The 22,611-nt window shown below is 46.2% G+C and overlaps 1 long non-coding RNA gene across 1 annotated transcript; it reads right to left on the reverse strand.

The window, feature by feature from the left end:
* On the reverse strand, window positions 5,625-11,096 carry LOC106505647. Its single transcript, XR_002337635.1, has 4 exons — window positions 10,792-11,096; window positions 10,169-10,347; window positions 6,868-7,002; window positions 5,625-6,224 (listed from the first exon to the last, which is right to left on the reverse strand). It is a non-coding gene; the product is annotated as an uncharacterized LOC106505647 (long non-coding RNA).

The raw sequence follows: 22,611 nt of genomic DNA on the forward strand, positions 1-22,611 counted from the left end.
ATTACTGGAACTTCCAAAACTCAAGCCCTGCCCAAACCAATTAAGTCAGCATATTTGTGAGGTTGGGACCAGGTAGTAAATTAGGTTGAAGCATCTCAGATGATTCTCACCTGCAGCCAGCGCTGCAACCAGCCTCAAATGCTCTGATCACACATCAGCATCACCTGGGAACCTGTTCCAATGAGGACGAACCGGTCCCCTCTGAGACCCACTGACTTAATCAGAAGCTGAATTTGCCCAGGATCCCCCAGGATTCACCTACACATTCAAGTTTGAGAAACTGACTGCTTCTAAATGATTTGGCCAATATCAAACAGCTAGCAACAAGTCCCAGTAGGGCAACCAGCTCCCAGTCTTGCATCCCCTCAGTAGGTCCCCAAGGTGGATGTCCTAGCTACCCGTGAGGGTCTCACCTGGAGATACCATAATGTAGGTGGGGTGGGGGGACCAGATGTAATGAAGGGGTAAAAAGGTTGCCGTACTCAATTCGCAAGGCCTATGAGAGGAGCAACAATGATCAACTTAATTGGCTTCACTATATTGGGCAGCTTATGGTACAAATAAGGTCACATTGATTCTTCATATTCACATCAGTGGTTCAAGCTCCCTCCTGTCTAGTTAGCAGCCTGCCCACTGCCTCTCTCTCTTTTGCCTTCCCCGTACCCCTGTTATAAAAAATCCCAGGTGCTTACCTTTCTAAGAGGATCCAGTTGGTGCCCAAGGATGGAGAAATAGACAGGTCTATGCAGAGCTCAGTTTGAGGTTGTTTCCCTCATGGGACTGATGTAGAAAGTTGGTCTAGTTGCCAGAGAGACAATTCAGGTGCCCAGTCCTGCCTCCCAGATTCTTGAGCGGAAAAATCCCAAAGTCAGGGGAGAAGGGGTTCCGTGTTTACAGAGCTGCACCTTAAACTCAGAGTGGCTGACAATAGAGAGCTCTTACCCAAGGTAAGCTTCTCTTGGGGGTCTTTGGTATCTGTCCTGGTAGCTGACTTCAGGTGACACTGCTGCCATCAGCAAAGTGATTACTACTGCTTAGCCTCAAGAGGGTTCCCTGGTTCTCCCAACAGGCTCCTTGGCCCTCATGCAAATTTGCCTGCCCCATCCCATCCAGGAGATATGTATACCAGGAAGCACTGAGAGGGACAGACAGGTGTTACCAGCCAAACAAAGGTCTGGCGTGCCTCTGGTAGGGCCAAGGGGCCACCACCCTCCATTGCTCAGAGGGGCCTTGTAGTTTCTTTCTAGACTGATGCACTGCTGCCAACTTGAAAAATCACCGTCTGCTCTAAAACTATGGAGCAATTCCTCTGTGCCAGCATCGTGCTGGTCCAACTGAAGGCTTTCTGGCTCTGCCCATAGCCTCACCGACTGCCCATTTCACTCAGAGTAAAACCCAAAGCCTATGAGAGCCCCAAGCAATCTGTCCTGCAGCCCCTTCCTCTCAGCCTGCCTTTCCTGGGGCTCTTCCCCCTTCTGCCCTCCTCACCAGACCCGAGGGCTCCTCTAACACACCAGGCACATTCCCAGATCGAGGTCTTTGCCCTGCCTGTCCCCCTGCCTGGGGGTCTTTTTTCCCAGATACCCACAAAACTAACTCCCACCTCCTTCAAGCCTGCCTCATCTTCTCCTTAAGACCTATGGTAAAAATTCTGTTTAAAATTGCAACCAAGACCTGTGCTGCCAGCCCCATCTCCACCCTCTCAGCCCCCCTTATCCTGTTCTTTTTTTGGCGACTGAATTTGCCTTCTATCACACCACATACTTTTCCTTTTTATTCTCTTCACTCTTTATTGTCTGTCTCCCTCCAAGAGGAATGTACGCTTCCTTGTAGCAGAAAAGAGAACGTTCTGAGAGCTGATATGTCCCTAGCACCTAGAACAATGCCTGGCGCACAGGGACTCTAGGTAAATACTCGAGGAATGAATGAATGAATGAATGAATGAGTGAATGAATTTTCAAGACCCCTGGAGGTAGATAGAATTATAGTACCCATTTTACAGACAAGAAAATTGAAGCTCCGAGAGGTGACGTGACTTGCGGGGGGTCATAGAAGAGCCAGTTACTAGCACCAGGCCACACAGGCTTGGGTTTGTTCAAAGGATCCCAATGCAAGCAATATATGGATACTTTTGGTACAGTCTAGGGTACAGGAATTAAATTTTGTTTTATTTTTAGGGCAAGGAGAAAAAGAGCTGGAAGGAGTGGAGATGAGATTGCTAAGAGGGCTTTAACCACTTAAAGTTTTGGGTATACTGGATTTATAATTCTGTCCTTAAAGACAGCTTTGGGCCCTGCACCCTAAGCTGCTGAGAACAAGACCAGACTGACCTTTACCCTCTGGAGATTTCAAAGTATTAACCTGTGTGTTGGATCAAGATGGTGTCATTTGAGGTCAGCTACCAGGAAAAATTCCAAGATGTACTGAAAGAAACCACCTTAACACATGGGGGTTTGAAACAATAAGCCTTTGTTATCACTCTCTAGACTGTTTGTCAAGCTAGGTGTGGCCACTGATCTGGGCCAAGCTCAGTGGATCTCCACTGGTCCACAGTGAGTTGCCTGGGGCCGACTCATCTGTGATGGTTGCACTCATGGCGTCTGGCAGGCTGTCGGATGTGACAACTGACAGGCTCGGGTGTTGCTTCCCTCATCATCCAGCAGGCTAGCTCCAGGTTGTTCACATGACAGCAGCACAATTCCAAGACAGGAGCCGAAGCCTGCCAGGCTGCCTGAACCAAAGCCAGCCACCTTCCATCAGCTGCATATTATTAATGGGGAGGCCAGCCCAGATTCAAAGGGTAGGAAAATAGATCCCACCCCTTGATAGGATTTACTGCAAAGATCTGGTACAAGGAAAGGGACCTTGTGGTTATTCTGGAGAAACAATCTACTTCAGGTTGGCTTAGGTTAACAAAGATCCACAATTTAAAGCAATAGACCAACTGTAGATAAATAAGGAGGGTTAGGAAGATGGAGTGGGCAGAAGAAAGAGATTTCTATGCCAGAAAATAGTTTATTGACCCTCCGAACACATATTCAGTGAGCATCTCTTGCAGGCCAGGCGCAGTGCTGGTTCTGGGGATGATACAGAAAACAGACTTGGAACCAGTCCTCTGTGGCTTGCATTTTAAAGCAGGAGACAGATAAGGATGGTCACCCTTCAATTCACCATGATCAGTGCTTTGTCAGGAGAACCGTGAACAATTGTCGGAACTTGTCTGCATGGGAGAATGAACTGGGGTGGCATTCGGGGAATAAACTATGAAGCAAGATTCATGGCACTAAGTATGCGATAGGGGGGTGGGGAAGAGAGAAGAAGCAGGGGAAGAGTATGTGCAGAATCCCAGAAACAAGACAGGGTGAGACGTGTGGATTCAGTAGGGCTGGAGGGGAAGAAGATGGGAATTGAGAGGGCAGGTGGAGATTCATGCAAGAGAAGCTGGGGAGCCGAGAATTCACATGGAAGGAGGGGTAACTAGTAGGTAACAAGATCTGACTGGCATTTAGAGAGGCCACCTGCCCTCTTAGCATGGGAGGACTTTTTTTTTTTTTTTTTTTTTTTGGTTGGGGGTACAGTAGGAGTAGGGTTAAATGAAAGTCAGGAAGTCCAGTTAGGCTATTCAAGCAATCCAAGCAAAGGAAAACCCTCCAGGATAGGTAACTGCCACAGGGAAGCAGGAAATTCTAGAATGTTGTCTGTGATTTCGGGCTTCAGCCAGATAGATGGCAGTACTATTCAACAAGATAGAAAACTCTGGCTAAAGGAAGTCCCCTTAATTGAGCACAAAATCTGATTCTAAGCTTCCCAGCAGCAAAGGCAAAGAGAAACCAAGATAAAGGACCTCATCTTGGTACCTCCTAACAGGAAGCAAACCTGTACAGCATGGAAACTAAACCTCCTCATAAGGCATAAAGGGGAATCTACTGAGGGAATCTCCATGGAAAGGACCAGACCAAATACAGACAGTAGTTTTTAAAAATATGCAGAAATGAAAAATATGAAATGGGAAAAAGTCTTTTCGAGCAAGTGGTGAAACTTGGACAGCTGCATGTAAATCAATGAAACTGGAACACACCCTCACACTATGCACAAAAATAAACTCAAAATGGCTTAAAGACTTAACCGTAAGACAAGACATCGTCAACCTCCTAGAAAAGAACATAAGCAAAACATTCTCTGACATCAACCTTACAAATGTTTTCTCAGGTCATTCTCCTAAGGCAACAGAAATAAAAGCAAAAATAAACCAATGGGACCTAATCAAATGGACAAGCTTTTGAACAGCAAAGGAAATCAAAAAGAAACCAAAAAGACAACTTACAGAATGGGAGAAAATAGTTTCGATTGATGCAACTGACAAGGGCTTAATCCCTAAAATATACAAACAACTTACACAATTCAACAGGAACAAAAAGCCAACAACCCAATGGAAAAATGGGCAAAAGACCTGAAGAGACATTTCTCCAAAGAAGATATACAGATAGCCAACGAGCATATAAAAAAAATGCTCAACATCACTAATTAGAGAAATGCAAATCAAAACTACTATGAGGTACCACCTCACACCAGTCAGAATGGCCATCATTAATAAGGCAACAAATAACAAATGGTGGAGAGGGTGTGGAGAAATGGGAACCCTCCTACACTGCTGGTGGGAATGTAAATTGGTACAACCACTATGGAAAACAGTATAGAGGTACCTTAGAAAACTATATATAGAACTACCATATGACCCAGCAATCCCACTCTTGGGCATATATCCAGACACAACTTTCCTTGAAAAAGATACATGAATGCATATGTTCATTGCAGCACTATTCACAATAGCCAAGACATGGAAACAATCTAAATGTTCATCAAGAGTTGAATGGATTGAGAAGATGTGGTATATATACACAATGGAATACTACTCAGCCATAAAAAAGAACAAAATAACGCCATTTGCAGCAACATGGATGGAACTAGAGACTCTCATACTAAGCAAAGTAAGTCAGAAAGAGAAAGACAAATACCATTTGATATCACTTGTATCTGGAATCTAATATATGGCACAAGTGAACCCTTCCACAGAAAAGAAAATCATGGACATGGAGACTAGACCTGTGGATGCCAGGGGGGAGGAGGGGGAGGGAGTGGGGTGGACTGGAAGTCTGGGGTTAATAGATTGAAACTATTGCATCTGAGGTGGATAAGCAATGAGATCCTGCTGTATTGCACTGGGAACTATATCTAGTCACTCATAATGGAGCATGATAATGTGAGAAAAAAGAATGTATATATGTTAAGTGTGACTGGGTCACCTTGCTGTACAGTAGAAAATTGGCAGAACACTGTAAACCCACTATAATGGAAAAAAATAAAAATCAATAAAATAAAAAAAATTAATATAATGCTGACCTAAAAAAAATCTTTTTAAAAAGATGCAGAAATGTTCTTTGCAGACCCGTTCTGTATATTGACCCCTGATAAGAGCCAAGGGTAAGATATTAAATCACATCTGTGTAGAGGCATTTGCGTGAGGAAATCGGTATAGTGGTCTCTGGGCAACTCATTTGCTAAAGAGCTTTGAGCTCCTGGCATCTAGTGAAGTGAGGGATTGGATGCAAATGGAAGGAACTTGCACTGATTAATATATTTTATTTTATAAACTTGAAATTAAGAGTTCACGACCTTGGTGTGCAAATTAGTGCCTCAGGATAATTTTAAACAAGAAAATACAAAAGCCCCAATTCCAGCAAATACCATGAACAACACAATCAAATAACTCAGAATTTTGTTTTTAAATGTTGAAGCAATTAGAATCCATCGTGTGGTTTCTTTTAATTACATTTTTCCTTGATTATTAAAGTAACTCAGGTTTTTTATAGGAAATTGGGAAAGTCCAGAGAAGTAGAAACAAAAAAAAAAAACCCAAATCACCTCTAATCCCAGCAAAGATGACCCACATTGTTAATATTGTGCTGTATTTCTGTATTTATCTTTTTTGTCGTCTTCCCAGGACAATATATAAGTAAACATTTTTGTTTTTTAAAAACTTGGTCTAAGGCTGGATTAATTGTTTTACATCCTGCTTTTTTCACTTGCATTTGCCAACAACAAATAGAAGTCTTTGTTTTAAAGGAATTTAGTGTCTCAATGACCTCTCTTAATTTCTCAAAATGTGTGTCTTTTGTCACTTATACGTGCTTTTGTGTAGTTGCCCCGTTTGTCCTCACGAGCTTCTGGAAAAAGAGAAGAAGGTTGGTGAACTTGACTTTTTCTTGCCAAGGACTTAATTGTGTCATTTATAACAGGGGCTTGGCATCTGAACACAGGGAGAAAGAAATATGCTTAACTCGCTGCACTTCACTGAGAGCACAAGAATAATTAGCAACCCAAGGCCACTCCTGAACAGGTTGTGGCCTTGCTGCCTCCTTTCCTGGGGAACTTTCCAGGGGGAAGTCTCCTCTGCTAAACTACTTCACAGATAGGCAACCTCCATCCTTTCTTCCTCTTCCCTGCAAGGTCACTATTGCAGGTGGCAAAAATGGCCACAATATTTTATCACTTCTCCCATCAAGAGATAAATTCCAGAGTTCCCATTGTTGCTCAGCAGGTTAAGAACCCAACATAGTGTCTATGAGGACGCAGGTTCGATCTCTGGTTTTGCTCAGTGGGTTAAGGATCCGGTGTTGTTGCATGCTGCAGTGTAGGTCACAGTTGTGGCCTGGATCCTCTAGGCCATGGTTGTGGCGTAGGCCTGCAGCTGCAGCTCTAATTAGACCCCTAGCCTGGGAGCTTTCATATGCCACAGGTGCCCTAAAAAAGGAAAAAAAAAAAAAAAAAAAAAAGAGAGAGAGAGAGAGATAAAGTTTATCTACTTACTGGTGGAATCAGGGTTGGTGATTTGCTTTGATCAATGGAAGTGAGGTGTGATCCTAGGTCAGTTCTGAGCCTAGGACTTAAGAGGCCTTGCAACTTCTCTTCTTGTTGTCACCATGCAAACCAGCCTGGGCTAGCCTGTTGGATGATAAACAACCCGTGGAGAGAGGCCACATGCATTCCAGTCAAGACTCTTATAAACCAGCAACCTGGGCAGACCATGGTGGATCTGAATGAAATCAGCCAAGCCCAGCCCGGAGCAGAAGAAATGAAATGGATGACACAAAATTGAGAGTTATATAAATAGCTGTTTTGAGTTAGAAAGTTTTGGGACTGTTTGTTACATAGAAAAAGCAAACTGAGATAGTCACTGAGCATATATGAAATAGATTTAAGCACATTATTGAGTTTAAGAACCCGAGAGTTCAAATGTTATACTGGTGAGACAGGATGAGCCCCACAAAGGCAGGTACCCCATGTGGATTTTGTTTGTTTGTTATTTGGACACCCCTTGGCATATGGAATTCCTCAGCCGTGGATCAGATCTGAACATAGTTACAGTGTAAGTGGCAGCTCCAGCAACACCTGATCCTCAACTCACTGCCGGACCAGGGATCAATCCTCCCTCCCAGTGCTCCCAAGATGCTGCTGATTCATTGCACCACAGGGGGAACTCCCCATGTCTGTTTTGATCATTGTGGCAACTCCATGTCTGGCACATGCTGGGCACACAGTGGGTAGGCCTAAATGATACTAATGGTTTTTACTGAATGCTTACCATGTATCTCACTTTATGCAACATGCTTTTACATTTATTATTTTGTGATAAAGAGGAACATTCCACACCAGCCCCCCACAAAAAAAGCTGACTACATCCTAATCCTCGAAACCTGTAGCTTTGTTACCTTATATGGCAAAATTCAACATATGAGGAAACGGAGGCTCTGAGAGGTTAAAGTGATTTGCCCAGCTCTTAAGTAGCAGAACTGGATCAAACCTGGTCTCCCCAAATTTACTCTGTAGAGCCTCCCAGTGGGTCAGGGAAAGAGCACTTGATGTGGAGTCTAGATGGGCAGCACTTCTATAAACAATAAGGGATGAGGAGTTGGGTCAGAAGGCTTCAAACCACCCCCTGACTTTCTAAGACTTTTAAATATGGAATCAGCATGTTTTAGTGCCAAGTTCATAACTCCGAAGAGGACTGGGCAGGCAGAGGTGCTCAATCATGCCTGGAGCAGGAATCAGAAGGAATCTCTGGAAATATAGCGTGGACCAAATCAAATTAGAACCTTTGAATATTTTTTATCTTTTATTTTTACGGCCGCATCTGTGACATATGGAAGTTCCCAGGCTAGGGGTCAAATCAGAGCTGTAGCTGTCAGCCTATGCCACAGCCACGGCAATGCCAGATCTGAGCCACATCTGCTACCTATGCTGCAGCTTGCAGCAACGACAGATCCTTAACCCACTGAGCAAGGCCAGGAATGGAATCTGCATCCCCATGGATACTATGCTGGGTCCTTAACCCACTGAGCTACAAGAGGAACTCCACTCTGAGTATTTCTGACATTCTCAAATATAAGGTTGTTGCAATTCTAGTGGACAGCACCACAGCTCCATGAAATTTATAGAATGAGCACTATGGCTGCCTCCCCACCATCCATCCACCCAGTCATGGCGTGTGGCAGCCCACGGCTTGCATGGCATTAACCCCAGGATGGGCTGAGATTTGTCCAGCTCTTCAGCGTAATCTCATCTCCCCTGCCATGGTGATTGATTCAGGTACTGAGTCATAACCAAGTGATAACCAAGGCTTTTGTTTAGTGATTGGAGAAAGAAAATCTCTTTCTTGTTATTCAGAGGACTTTTATTTGGTGATCAGAGGGGAAAAAAAACTCTCTTGTTCTTGAGAGCATAGCATATAAGTATGGAAGACAGTTTGAGGACAAAGTCAGCAACCAAAAAGGGAAGAGCTATGAAAATGACAGAGAAATGGAGCCATACCCTTGATCAAACTGTTCCTGAAGTCTACCCTATCTCCGGACCTTCAAGTTATAAAGTATAATAAACTCCTTTGATGGTTTAAGATCAGTGGGGATGTTTCATTATTTTTGTGTGTTTTAAAGCAAAACTATCCTACCAGACACCAACCAGTCACAGTTGGGATGTATTCACAAATAACCTCCTCTGGGCAAACACAGCTCTGGGCCTCCTGGAAGGTCCCGGCCTGGCTAGGTCTCAGAGGGTTTGGAAACAGTCTGCCTGCAGAAACCCTCAGACTCTTCCCAGAGGATTGGCAGGAGGGAAACAAAAGCTCTTTCTTGGAGAAATTAACTCACTTCAGAGTGGCTTACTGGATTAACGGTGTATCCCTGTGAGAAATCCATGGGAACTGTCTTGTTACCTAGGCCTCAGTTATCTATTGCCACATAACAAATAATCCCCAAATTCATAAGATTCCAACAACAAATGCTTATTACTTCACAGTTTCTGTGGGTCAGGAACTTGGGAGCTGCCTAGCTGATTGCTTCTGGCTCAGGTTTCTCATGGGGTTGCAGTCATGAGATTAGCTGGGGCTGCATCATCTGAAGGCTTGACTGGAGTTTCCTGATGGCTCGCTCACGTGGCTATTGGCAGGAAGCCTTCCTTTCTCAACACATGGGCCTCTCCATGCAAAGCAACTTGAGTATGCTCTCAACAGGGCATCTGGCTTCTCTCCAAGCAGGTGATCCAAGCAAGGAAGAGGCCACAATCTTATACATCACAATCTTATACATTTGTCACATCTGCCACACACTTTTTGTGTGTAGGTGTGTGTGCGTTTTTTCGGGCCGCACTTGTGGCATATGGAAGTTTCCAGGCTAGGGGTCGAATTGGAACTACAGCAACACCAGATCCAAGCCGCATCTGTCTTCAACCTACACTGCAGCTCATGGCAACAGTGGATCCTTAACCCACTGAGCGGGAGGGACCAGGGTTCAAACCCTCGTCCTCTAGGATACTAGTTGGGTTCATTACCACTGAGCCCAGATGAGAACTTCAGGAACTGGCATTTTTTATTAAGTCCCTCAGGGTATTCTAATACAGGTTATTGGGGCTCAGGAATCAACATTTGACAAGTCCCCATTGTTATTCTGATACAGATAATCTAGAAAAATAATGTCCTAAGAACTGGTGCTAATTAACAATTGGAATAGAAGTGTCAGAAATTCCAGTACAATTGGGAGTAGCCATGCGGATGGGCGGGTCAGTGGCTAAAGAGGAACAGAGGAGCACTTGGGCGCAACTCCCTGGGCACACATACCTGGCAGAGCAGTCACTGTCCCTGTCCCCCGCTCTCCTGGACAGAGTCCTGAGAAGATTCCCAACCCAGCAGTCCAGCCAGCCACCTCTAGTCACTCAGAGTTGGCATGAGACTTGAGGCCTCTTTGTCACCTTGATCCAAAGCCACAGGCCCAGGCAAGTGCCTGGTTCAGAAAATCCCTGCAAGAAAGGGAGCAGAGCAGAGCTATTATGCCTGGTAGGACTGAATGGGGATGCCGCTGGGAGGGGGATGGGGCCTTGAGGGGCTGGAGGGGCACTTGACCAGCACTTAGCCCTGGGAGCCTGTGGTCAAATGCTGAAACACTCAGCACAGAGGCCATGCTCCCCCTTGATGAGGAGCAGGGTTTACGAGGTGGCCCAGGAGGTGGCCCTTTGTCCTGCACCGTCTGGTCCTTCACCAGAGCTGTCAGGAAACTTGCCAGAAGCCCCTGTGAGTTTCCAGCCATTGTCTGGGCCCCTCTTGCCCTCTTTTGATGGGCTGGTTTATGTCTGCTTCTCGGCCCCAGGAGTTGCTAAGCAGCTGCTGGAGCCTTTCAGTTTTAGGCTGGGACACTATTGTCTCTCCCTTTATTTCCCATAAGGAACTGTGACCCAGGTGCTTACAAAACGGCCGCCGCCGGAGTCTGCGGCTTTATTGGTCTGCAAAAGGGTCCAGAGCACAGAGAGCGGGCACACAGCACGACAAAATGGCAAGGGTGTTAGAGCCCCTTGGCTGACACTGCCCTGAAGCCTCGGCAAGTTCACCTCCGCCCCTCCTTCCGGGATCTGACCTCCGCCCGGGGGGGCGTGGCTTCCCTTGCACAGACTCGCTTTGGATGCACGGCCCACAGGTTTTTGCGGTTTTCATGTGCTGGGTTTTTACCCACGCTTCAGAGTTAGGGAAACTGTTCCCCCAGACAAAGGCTCGATATGGCATCGGCTTGAACCCCTGGAAAACCTCCCCTCCCACCCCGCCTCCAAACCTTCTTCCCCTTTGTTGCTTATCTTCAACTCAATTATTTCTTTTCTTTCTTTTTTCTTTTCTTTTCTTTTTTTTTTTTAAGAGCCACAGACGAGGCATATGGAAGTTCCCAGGCTAGGGATGGAATCTGAGCGGCAGCTGCTGGCCTCCACCACAGCTCATAGCAACTCAGGATTGTTTCATCCACTGAGTGGGGCCAGGGATGGAACCCACATCCTCATGGATACTAGTTGGGCTCCTTTCTGCTGAGCCATAACAGGGAACTCCCTCAACTGAACTATTTCTAAGGCGATTGTAACTATAACATTTTCTCTACCCCTCCCCCACACTTAATCGTGTTGTTTAAAAAAAAAAAAAAAGTTTAGAAAATAGATATGGAAAAAATTCACCCTATACCCAAAGATAACAACTGTTCACATCCTGAAATATTCCTTCTAGACGCTTTTTCTCTCTCTATGTGTGTGTACACAGTTGACCCTTGCACAACAGGGTTGGCGACACTGACCTCCTGTGCAGCTGAAAATCCTCATACTGCTCTCTCTAACTCAAAAACAAAGGAATTTATAAAAGACTCACCCAAGAGCAGAAAGCCGAAACAGTTTGGGTAGAGTCGGCACCCAAACCCTAGTTCTTTGGATTCCACAGACCGTGATCTTTAATGGAACACAAACTTTTACCCACATTTAGTTAATTTAAAGATCTATAAAATGAAAAAATAGATACTAATGTTTATTGGAAAAAAATCTGTGTATGGATGAACTCTCGTGTAAATGGACTTTCAAAGTTCAAACTTGTATTGTTCGAAGGTCAACTCTATATATTAAACTACTGACATTTTGAGTAGGATAATTTTTTGTTGTGAGGCTGGACACTGTAAGATAGATGTTTAGCAGCATCGGTGGCCTCCACATGTATGATAACCTGATATGTTTGTTGGCATTGCCCAATGTCCCCTGAGGGGCAACATCACCCTGATTTGAAATTACTAATTACACACACAAACACACACCCATTTGCAAAAAGGAGTCCTATTGCAAATACAGCCTTATCTTTTTCTTTTTAAAAAATTTACTATGCCATGAATTCATCCCATGTCAACTATTAGAAATTTATGGTACTATTTGCAATGGCTGCAGAGCTGTCCGTCAGTTGTCTACATGTGAAGTAATTTCTATCACCTCCCTCCATTACTAGATCATGTGTATAAAACTGAAATTATATACATATATACAATGATTACTCAGCCCTAAAAAAAAAAAAAAGTAAAGCCATTTGCAGCAACATGGATGGACCTAGAGATTATCACACTAAGTGAAGTTAGACTGTGACTGAAAGACAAACACCATATGATATCACTTATATGTGGAATCTTAAAAAAGGATGCCAATGAACCTTTACTTGCAGAACAGAAACAGACTCACAGACTTTGAAAAACTTATGGTTATCAAAGGGGACAGATGAGGGGGAGGGAGGGATGGACTAGGGGTCTGGGATTGGCATAGGCACACTGAGGTCTATGGAATGATTGGCCAGTGGGGACCTGCTGTATAGCCCAAGAAACTCTACCTAGTATTCTGTGACCATCTATGTGGGGAAAGAATCTGAAAGAGAATGGATGTGTGTATGTGTATAACTGAATCACTTTATTGTACAGCAGAAATTATCACAACCTTGTAAATCAGCTATGCTTCAGTAACACTTTTTAAAAAGAAACAAAATAAATATCAGTAATGAAAAAAACTGAAATTATACTGCACGCTTGCCTTTAAAATTTAAGATGCCATGAATGTCCTTCCACATCACAGCTGTGGGATATACACCAAATTACTTCACCTCTTTAAACCTCCACTTCCTCATTTGGAGAATGGGGATGTGCTGTGAGAATGAATTACTAGAATGGGAACCACTGCCCCTGACAGAGGACCAGAGCTGTGGCTCAAGTCCTTCCTACAATCACCAGGTCCTGGTTTTTCAGTGGCTTTTAGAGGCCATTGCTCATATGGAGGCAAATGCACATTAGTAAATTGCTTTCATCAAAGGAGTTTTGGGTGGTTTCCGAATTTCCACGCTCTCAAATGACCCTGCCATTAACATAATCATAGAAAGTTTCCTCTGATGTTTTGAGAAGCCCATGAAAGGGAAGACGCTAGCCCACTTGTGCTTACCAAGGACTAGTGAGGCAAAAGCTTATCATTTTTTGTATGGCCCAGTTCTAGAAACACTAGTAAATATGAGGCCCTGCTCACTTTCTCTGTCCCCTTGGGTACTGGTTACCTGGCCCTGAGTCAAGATGCCAAGATCCTAGGAGCATGTCTCCTAGGCTAAATGCTAGATGCTTTTTTTCTGCTTTTATGTGAAGGTCAAGCCCCCTTCATCTTGCCTCGAGACCACCCCAGGATGGTTCTTCAAATGATGCGAGATTTCCCTTCTTTTCCATTTGTTCTTAAGTTATGGGAGTACGAAATTTGATGTATACAACGTGTGTGTGTGAGTGTGTGTGTGTGATAGAGAGAGAGAGAGAGAGAGAGAGAGAGAGAGGCATTTGTACTGTTTAAAGAGCAATAACAAAATAAATACCTGTGCATCTAGCACCCAGATCAAGAAATAGAACATTTGAGGGGCAACAGAATGTTGCGCTTATACAGGTACCTGCCTCTCCCACAGGGAGCTTTCCTGGGGTGGGGGTGGGGAGTGGAAGGAGAGGGGCCTCTGGGAACAGTGGAGTCAATAGCACAGACCCCACTGGGTTCTGCCCCCATGCCTCTGCAGCTCCGTGGCCCTGGGGGTTAGCCAGCCCTGAGAGCTTCCATCCTTCATCTTTGGAATGGAAGACTGTTTTGCAGGATAAATGAAATGCTCCTTTTGATAAACCCTAAGTCTGGTGCCTGGCATCCAAGGAGATGCCAAAGCACAGAAGCTGTTGTTTTCATCTTGGGGGAGCGTTTCAGGACAAGGAATTCAGAATTGAGATACTGACCTGACTTTGCCTGCCCTGAGCCATGGGATTCCAGTCAGGGCAAGTCCTGGGGCTCAGCTTCCTCGGGTCGGGGTTAAAGACAGCAGCTTCACTGGAAACCTTCACACCTCCTTTCTCTCCAGCCGTGGCCCTTTGGAACTGTACTATCATTAAGTCAAGGAAAAATGGGTAATAATGAAGCAAGAACAAAGCAAAACAAAACAAATAGAGACTGTAGTCTCCTTTGCTGGGAACTGTGTCCATGTAGAAAAGGAACTGGGAGGGACAGAACCTCATGTTCCCCTGAGGGCTCAGTGGATCCTTAGCTAGATCTTAGAAAAAGATGTGACTGGCCAGAGGTCACATGACCAGAAGGTCAAACTCTGGTTACTAATGATGATATTTTAAGCACCTCTGGAGGCCTTGTGTTTGAGAAATCCATTAATACTGTTTAATGTGGTGATGACACATGTGGGAATCCTTGCACTAGTGCCTGGGTCTGTGATCTTTTAGTAATATCCTACCTCCTGCTCTTCCACCTACTTCCTCTCAGCTCACACCGTGGTCCTTTGCATCCTCTGGGTCTTCCAAGGGCTGTTTGGTTTCTCGATGTTGGAGTTCAGGTGGTTAAGTGTGCCTCTCCCTCGGTGGGATGGAATTCCCTTTCTGCTGTGGCTCTCTGAGTTTGTCCATCCTCTTCTGTCATAACCTTGGGCTCTCACTCACCTATGGGCTGTAGACTTCTTTGCTCTCACTCTTGTGTGTGTGTGTGTGTGTGTGTGTGTGTGTGTGTGTGTGTGTCTTTCGTCTTTTCAGGGCCGCACCTACAGCATATGGAGGTTCCCAGGCTAGGGGTCTAATTGGAGCTACAGCTGCCAGCCTACACCAGAGCCACAGCAACACCAATCCAAGCCGCATCTTCAACCTACACCACAGCTCACGGCAATTCAGGATCCTTAACCTAGTGAGTGAGGCCAGGGATCGAACCCGCAACCTCACGGTTCCTAGTCAGGTTTGTTTCTGCTGTGCCACAACCGGAACTCCTGCTCACTCTTGATTACCCACCTTTCCTAAGGTGAACTGGCTTTCAGAGGCAAATGACTCCCAGGTGTAGTAGAGGTCTGCCAGTGGCCAAAAAAAAAAAAAAAACAAAACACTGGTAAGAGAGAGGCTCCAAAGGAAGAATCTTAGGCCTGATAAGGTTACTCAGTGATAACATCTGCTGGTCCCCAGGTTCCTTCTTATGTGAATCCCTGGAGCTGTCTTCTCTCTTCCAGACACACATTCCTTCCCAACTTGGGGAGAAGGACAACACATTGAAAATCTCCCCGCAGGAGGCAACAACCACCACACATGGCTTCAAAATCCCAGCTCATTCCTGGGGCGGCTGCTCTAAATAGCAGTGCTAATGCAGGGAGGAGGGGTAATTTCTTTACACCCAAAAAGGGCTATTTTTATTACATCCCAAGAAAAGAGAAATTAGGCCTCCACTCACGGCGTCTGACTGCTTCTGGGTCCAAGAGACCAAAAAGGAAACGTTTCCTGTTGACAAGAATTTTCGAGTCTCTCCCACTGGCTGTGTTTACTTTTTCCTGACTTTTGTTGAAATCACTGCTTTGGATCTGTCTCTGAGGAGGATAGGGACTTGCCACATGAACTCCCACTAGCTTTTTAACCACCTACCTCCGTGAGGGTGCACGGCTCCCAACCCTCCACAGGTGTGCTGGCAGGTTCTGATTGAAGCGTAACATTTATGTTGGCTTCTACCAAGGGTCTCTGCTTCACCTTCTTAGTTCTGCCCATCAAGTCTGGGGGGGATTTCCATAAAGGCTATAGAACAAGACAGGAAGTCGTACTTAGATGTGTAACATGTAGACTCAGAGGAAGAGCAACATGTTATTTATTTTTCCCTGCAAGACATCCTTTGGTGCAATAGAATGGGCTTTGGGAACCTCGTAGTCTCCCTGGATCCCCTCTTCTCACTACCCTCCTCCATCCCAGTCCCGCCAAGGGCTCCACACCTGTGTCCCCCGTTCTGTTCTTCCCCTCCCAGGGTCCTGACTCCACGATGAAATAGTAGCAGCAGTTCTGTCCTTGAGCGTCCTCAGAGGGAAACAGCTAAAGGAGAGAAACGCTCCTTTCTTTGACAAGACTGTGATGCATTACAAAGCAAACAGAGACTGTAGTCTCCTTTGCTGGGAATTGTGTTCATGTAGAAAAGGAACTGGGAAGGACAGAACCTCATGTTCCCCTGAGACTCCTGATGCTGCTCCCACAATGCTTCATGCAACGTGGAGCTGAACAGCAGGACGTCGTGGCATGGAACAGGGATGCAATTTACTTCAAGGACCGGGGACGAGGGATGGCCTTCCATCCAACCAGCACTAACCAAAGAAAAGGGTTACAGTATCTCGGCGAGCCTTTGTCCAAGGAGTATGAAGACGATCGAGGTTATGGTGAGAGGCACCTCAGACGTGACCTGTGCTACCAGGTGACAAAGCCAGAGTGTGATAACTGCAGACGTGTTTAGAAGAGCTGTAAACACTATGGGGTGTAATTATAGTTGGCCAGTTGGGTGCTGAATTAAGCCCATTTGGGTTTAATCTCACGTGACATCTAAGCCTCTGGTCAATATTCAATGAATCTGGTGAAACTCCAAAAGGATTCACTGAAGTAAATCCAGACGACACCCAAATGCCAGCAGAGGTGCCTCCGTGGGTGTGTGTCCTGCAAAGCCACACGGGGCTCTGCTTTTAGAAAGGACTTGGGCTCTGCCGTCACTTTTTCTTTTTCTTTTTTTTTTAATATTTTTAGGGCCACACCCTCAACCTAGAGATGTTTCTAGGCCAGGAGTCCGATCAGAGCTGCATCTGACAACCTACATCACAGCCATAGCAACAGGCAGAGCCACATCTGCAACCTACACCACAGCTCACGGCAATGCTGTGTCCTTAACCCAGTGAGCGAGGCCAGGAATCGAACTCATGTCCTCATGGGTAATAGTCGGGTTCTTCACCACTGAGCCATGATGGGAACTCCCACTCTGTTGTCACCTTTTGAAATGCATCATGATTTTTGGTTTTTTTGCCACAACATGTGGTGGTTTGATGTAGGATCTCAGTTCCCAGACCAGGGATTGAACCTGGGCTGTAGCAGTGAAAGCACTGAGTCCTAACCACTAGAACAACAGGGAACTCCTGACATTGGAATTGTTTTTCCTTTTTTTAACAACTGCACCAATGGCATATGGAAGTTTCCGGGCTAGGGGTTGAATTGGAGCTGCAGCTGATGGCCTACACTATAGCCACAGCAACAGCGTTACCAGATCCAAGCCGCCTCTGTGACCTACACCTCAGCTTTCAGCAACACAGGATACTTAACCCACTGAGCCAGGCCAAGGATTGAACCTGCATCCCCAAGGGGACTCTATTGTGTTCTTAACCCACTGTGCCACAACGGGAATTCCAAGCATCATAATTTTTTAAGAAGGGGTCTGCATTTTCATTTCGTATTGGGCCCCGCAAATTACACAGCTGGTCCTGAACACCAGGGATATTCATTGGATTTCCCAGAACTTGACTTTGGGTTACACTTGCCTCTCCTTTCCATGAAAACAAAACTCTGGTAATGGTACGACTGTCAAAAGTTAGGAACTGGACAGCCACACACCTGGTGAGCCCAAAGGGAGGAACGGGCCCTCCCTGTTCTGGTCCAGGGGTCTCAGGAAAAGGAGGTTGAAGGATGAGGGTGGGGACTGTGGGGGGACCAAGTTGTGCATCCTCAGCTGTTTTATTGGAAGCCAGGGTGCCCTGCAATGCCCCACACTCTGGTGGCAATATTCATCCCTCTGCCAGATGCAAATATCAGAAACTTCTCTGCCTCTGAGTCTTAGGGAGTCTATTCCATTCTGCTCGTACGGCCTGAATTTAGTGGTTCATTGTGAAGACATAGTGTCCCCCAGCTATAAAGGACATGATTAGGACAACTGGGGAAATTGGAGTATGGACTGCATATCACGTAGCATTGTTGTATTAGTGTTACGTTTCTGGGACGTGATCGTGGAATTTCTGGGTGTGCAGGAGAACGCTCCGCGTTCTGGTAAACACGTGCTAAAGGATTTACAGGTGAAATTTCGTCACCTCTGCAATTTACTTGCAGATGGTTCAGAAAACAGAGGAAGAACAAACATACCTATTTACATACATTTTATCAGAGTTTTGTAAAAGAAAGGCATGGTTGTTTTAGAAATGTTCCCCACTGGTGTTGAAATATATACATATTTTTTCTGAATATATTAAATAATATAAAATAAAAGTATAATTATATGACATAAGATCTGTATATGTGTATAAAAATACAAATATATATATATTGAAAAAGAGGGAGACGGAAAGAGAAAGCAACTATGGGAAAATGTTATCAGTTGGTGAAACTGGCTGAAAGGGTATATATAGTTTTTCAAGTTTCTTTTGGTTTGAAATTTTTCTCAACAAAACGTTGGGAGGGGAAGTACGCTATCTCTCCCAGCGAGGTTATCATCACAGGAGGCAAGACCCTGTCCATCTGTCTTGGTTTGGGTTTCCCCAGAAGCAGATCCTGAGATAAAGATTCAAGTGCAAGTTGTTTGTTTAGGGGGAGATCCGGGAAACACCAGTGGGGAAGTGAGAGGCGAGGAGGACGCTGATAAAGACAATGTTTCCCCCTCACCAGCTGACATCCAGAGCAGAGGGAACCCCGTCCCGCCCCTGGGGAACTCTGGAGCCCTGTAGAACATCCCAGAAGACTGCTGGGGATTTCTGCACCAGAGCAACACACAGGCCTCAGGCTGCTCCCGTGCGTGGTGGCTGTGGGCTGGGCGACCGCCACAACCCCAGGAAGGCTCCCCATGCTTGGCTAGTGGGCCAGGCTCGGCCATGGCCTTGGTGAGGCTGGCTTCCCCTCCTACCTCCCCCATCCATTCAAGTCACCCAACCGGTTTCTACCTATGTCCAAGGAGCCAGGCCCTGTGTTCGGTGCTGGGAAATTATTTACATGCATTAAGACAGATCTGATCCCTGCTCCCACAGATGCACGAATGACGATAAATGGGTGGCGACAAGCGGCAGAAACAAACACACAGAAGCCAGGATAGAGAAATTGACAAGAGTGGGAGAGTTACAATCAGCCCTTCAGCTAGTCCTCAGACTTTTACTGAGCACCTACCACGTGTTGGTCACAATTTTTGAGATGGGGATATATAGATGAAACAAGAATTGTAGGCCCTCTGGCAACTTAGGTTTTTTTTTTTTTTTTAAAGAAAATATCTAATCAGAGTTCTACTGCTGTAGACGGGTGATGAGGCATTGAAATCCAGCTGCAGAGACAGTGAATGGCCCCATCATTTGCATGTAGTTAGAGAGAGTGTCCTCCTCCCCTCCTGCTGCATCCAGGGTACTAACCCTGCCTGAGAACGGACCCGGTGGAATGTCCTTAGGAGAAGTGAATTTGCTCCTGATACAGCTGCAGCAGAGGGTGCACTCTGCCTCCATTCTTGGGACCAGCTCTTCTGGATGATGGTGTGGCCCCTGTAGGAGCCCTGATGCCCCGAAGGCAGAGGAGGGGGGGGCCCAGGTCCACCTATAGACATCACACAGCTTCTACCTTGCCCAGCAAACATCTCTGAACACCTGAGAGTAGAGACATCAACCCCACCTGGTTCCATTCCCTTCTAGACACCAAAGTAGTATGTGTACAAGATTTGTCATTTAACTGATGCCAGCAGAACATTGTGCAGTTTTAGCATTAAGCATAGCACTCTTTAGTCACGCCACTGTCCGTCCATCAAGAAAAAAAGACCAGAGATAAGCAAGGGGCACAAGCTACAGACATCAAACCCTGGGATTTGGGGAGTTGTGGCTGTTGTTTAAAAAAAAAAAAAAAAAAAATGAGGCAAGAGGTATAGCTTTGAGGATTGCAAACCTATTGTTCTGAATTGTTTTTTTCCCAGCATGGTGTGGAACAGATCCTTTTCTTTCGGTCAAGCTTGTATTGCTTTCCTGTAATTTGGAGGAGGAGGGAAACAAGCACTTTTTAACAAGAAGCCTGGGGAAAGACAGCAATCTGGGCCGTGTGCTGGGTTCTGCATGGTGCCAGGCTGGTGGTGGGAAAGGCGGCAGCCCCACCCATCAGCTCAGCCCTACCAGGCACTGGGCCAGCTCCCGGCAGCCCCAACTGACCTCGCGCTGGGCTCCAAGGCCTCCTCAAAGCTTCTCCTCCCTCTCTTTTGCAAGCACTCTGTCTCTGGGTCCTGTGGGCCCCTCATCTGTCTGTCCACGCTGTGCATCTCACCCCCACCCCCGCCCCATGAAGCTGGCCCAGGATCCATGCTTCCAGCTGGATGTCAGCCCCCCTCCCACCTCTCCCCACAGCAGTCTCTGGAGCCTCCTACAACACAATCTGCTTGTGAGAGCCTCCAGCGCTCCCTGCACTCCTCAGCACGAAGCCCTCACTCCTTGGCATAGCCTCGGAGCCCCCGATGCTCCACCTCCCAGTCCACCCTCTCCCTTCCTCTTCCAAGCCACATCCAGGCAGACCCAGTGCTCCAGGCAGACCCAGTGCTCCAGGCAGACCCAGGACATGGAGAGATGTCCACAAATGCCCTTCCCTCTGCCTGGAAAGAGCTTCCTTCTTCCAGTCTTTCTCATTTTTCCAGACCTTCTTTCCACTGAATCTATTTTTCCTCCTCTTTCTAGACTTGGCCTAGATGTCACCTCCTCTAGCTGGGCTTCCTTGAGCCTTGACGCATGGGTGAGCTGCTGCTCCTGCATCACAGTCCCACCTCACCAGCAGGGCACGCATCCCCCCACGTCCACCCTGCTCCCCGGCTCCATGTCTTAGCTTTCCTGACCAGGTCTCATAGAGCTCCTGGTGTGGAACGCATGCTCAGGAAATGCGGGCAGGATACATGGATAAGCAAATGTACGAACTTTTGTTAGGCATTTGGTCCACCTGAAGTGGGGTTCTATGCCAGTGCTGGCTGGGGTACAGTCCTTACATTGGTTACAAATTCGCTACCAGTTAAGTTTAGAGATTGAGAGTAAGGGTTTGGAAACCTTTATAACAATTTACCTGAGTATTTTCATGTCTGCTCAACCTGTTTAAAAAAAAAAATGCTGGCCTTGTATTTTTTTTTTTTTTTTTTTTTTTGCTATTTCTTTGGGCCGCTCCCGCGGCATATGGAGGTTCCCAGGCTAGGGGTCTAATCGGAGCTGTAGCCACTGGCCTACGCCAGAGCCACAGCAACGCAGTATCCGAGCCGCGTCTGCAACCTACACCACAGCTCACGGCAACGCCAGATCCTTAACCCACTGAGCAAGGGCAGGGACCGAACCCGCAACCTCATGGTTCCTAGTCGGATTCGTTAACCACTGCGCCACGACGGGAACTCCTGGCCTTGTATTTTGTTTGTCTCTGCTTTATAGATTTATATGTGCTTATTTATTTATTTATTCACTCATTTGTCTTTTTAGGGTTGCACTCGTGGCATATGGAGGTTCCCAGGCTAGGGGTCAAAGTGGAACAGCAGCTGCAGGCCTACACCACAGCCACAGCAACTTGGGATCCAAACAGTCTGCAACCTACACCACAGCTCACTGCAACACTGGATTCTTAACCCACTAAGCAAGTCCAGGGATGGAACCTGCCTCCTTATGGATGCTAATCAGAATCATTTCTGCTGAGCCATGACGGGAACTCCTATATACGCATTTTTAAAAAGTAATTTCTTTTGACTATATTTTATGCAAGTATTGGTTTGTAGGGGATTTGGAAACTAAAAAAAACTGGTCCAACACCCCAGATCATTTAAGAAATGCTGTTCTACACCCTTCCTGGAATGACAGAATAGAAGTGTGTGTGTGTGGTGTGTATGTGTGTGTGTGTTGCTGAGGGATGGGGGGTACAGGAAAAGGAAGGATTAGAAGATAAACCTTGAGCTCCCACTGTGGCGCAACAGGATCAGCAGCGTCTTGGGAGCACTGGGGCCAGTTCGATGCCCAGCACAGCAGGTTAAGGATCCAACATTGCCGGGCGCTCCATTTGCCACAGGACAGCCAACAATGGGGTGCAGAGAGGGGAGATAAACCTGGTTGAATCAGCATTTGCAGGGAATGTTTCTCCATAGGATGTTGTCAAAAAACTTTCCCAGAATCAAACAGCTCGTCACACGGTCTCCTGAACCCTGAGCCCTCAAAGGAAGAATCTGTTGTGGCTATTAAGATCATCTTGTTCACCTAACTGACTCAGACAGCCCCATGTCGTGGGGCCTATGCCATCAAGATGTCCCTCCCACCCCCACCGGAGACATGATTTTTAAATTTGTTTCCTCACTTTCCCTAAATCTGGCTTCCATTAGAGAACTATTTCCCAAATTAACCTCTGTGCCCTCTCCAGTAAAGAATGCGAGAGATTTCCACCAGCTATTTTCTCCTGTTTCCAACATGCCACATGTGTTTAAGAGGAGGCAGCG

The sequence above is a fragment of the Sus scrofa genome, chromosome 13 (assembly GCF_000003025.6).
Source record: "Sus scrofa isolate TJ Tabasco breed Duroc chromosome 13, Sscrofa11.1, whole genome shotgun sequence".
NCBI lineage: Eukaryota > Metazoa > Chordata > Mammalia > Artiodactyla > Suidae > Sus > Sus scrofa.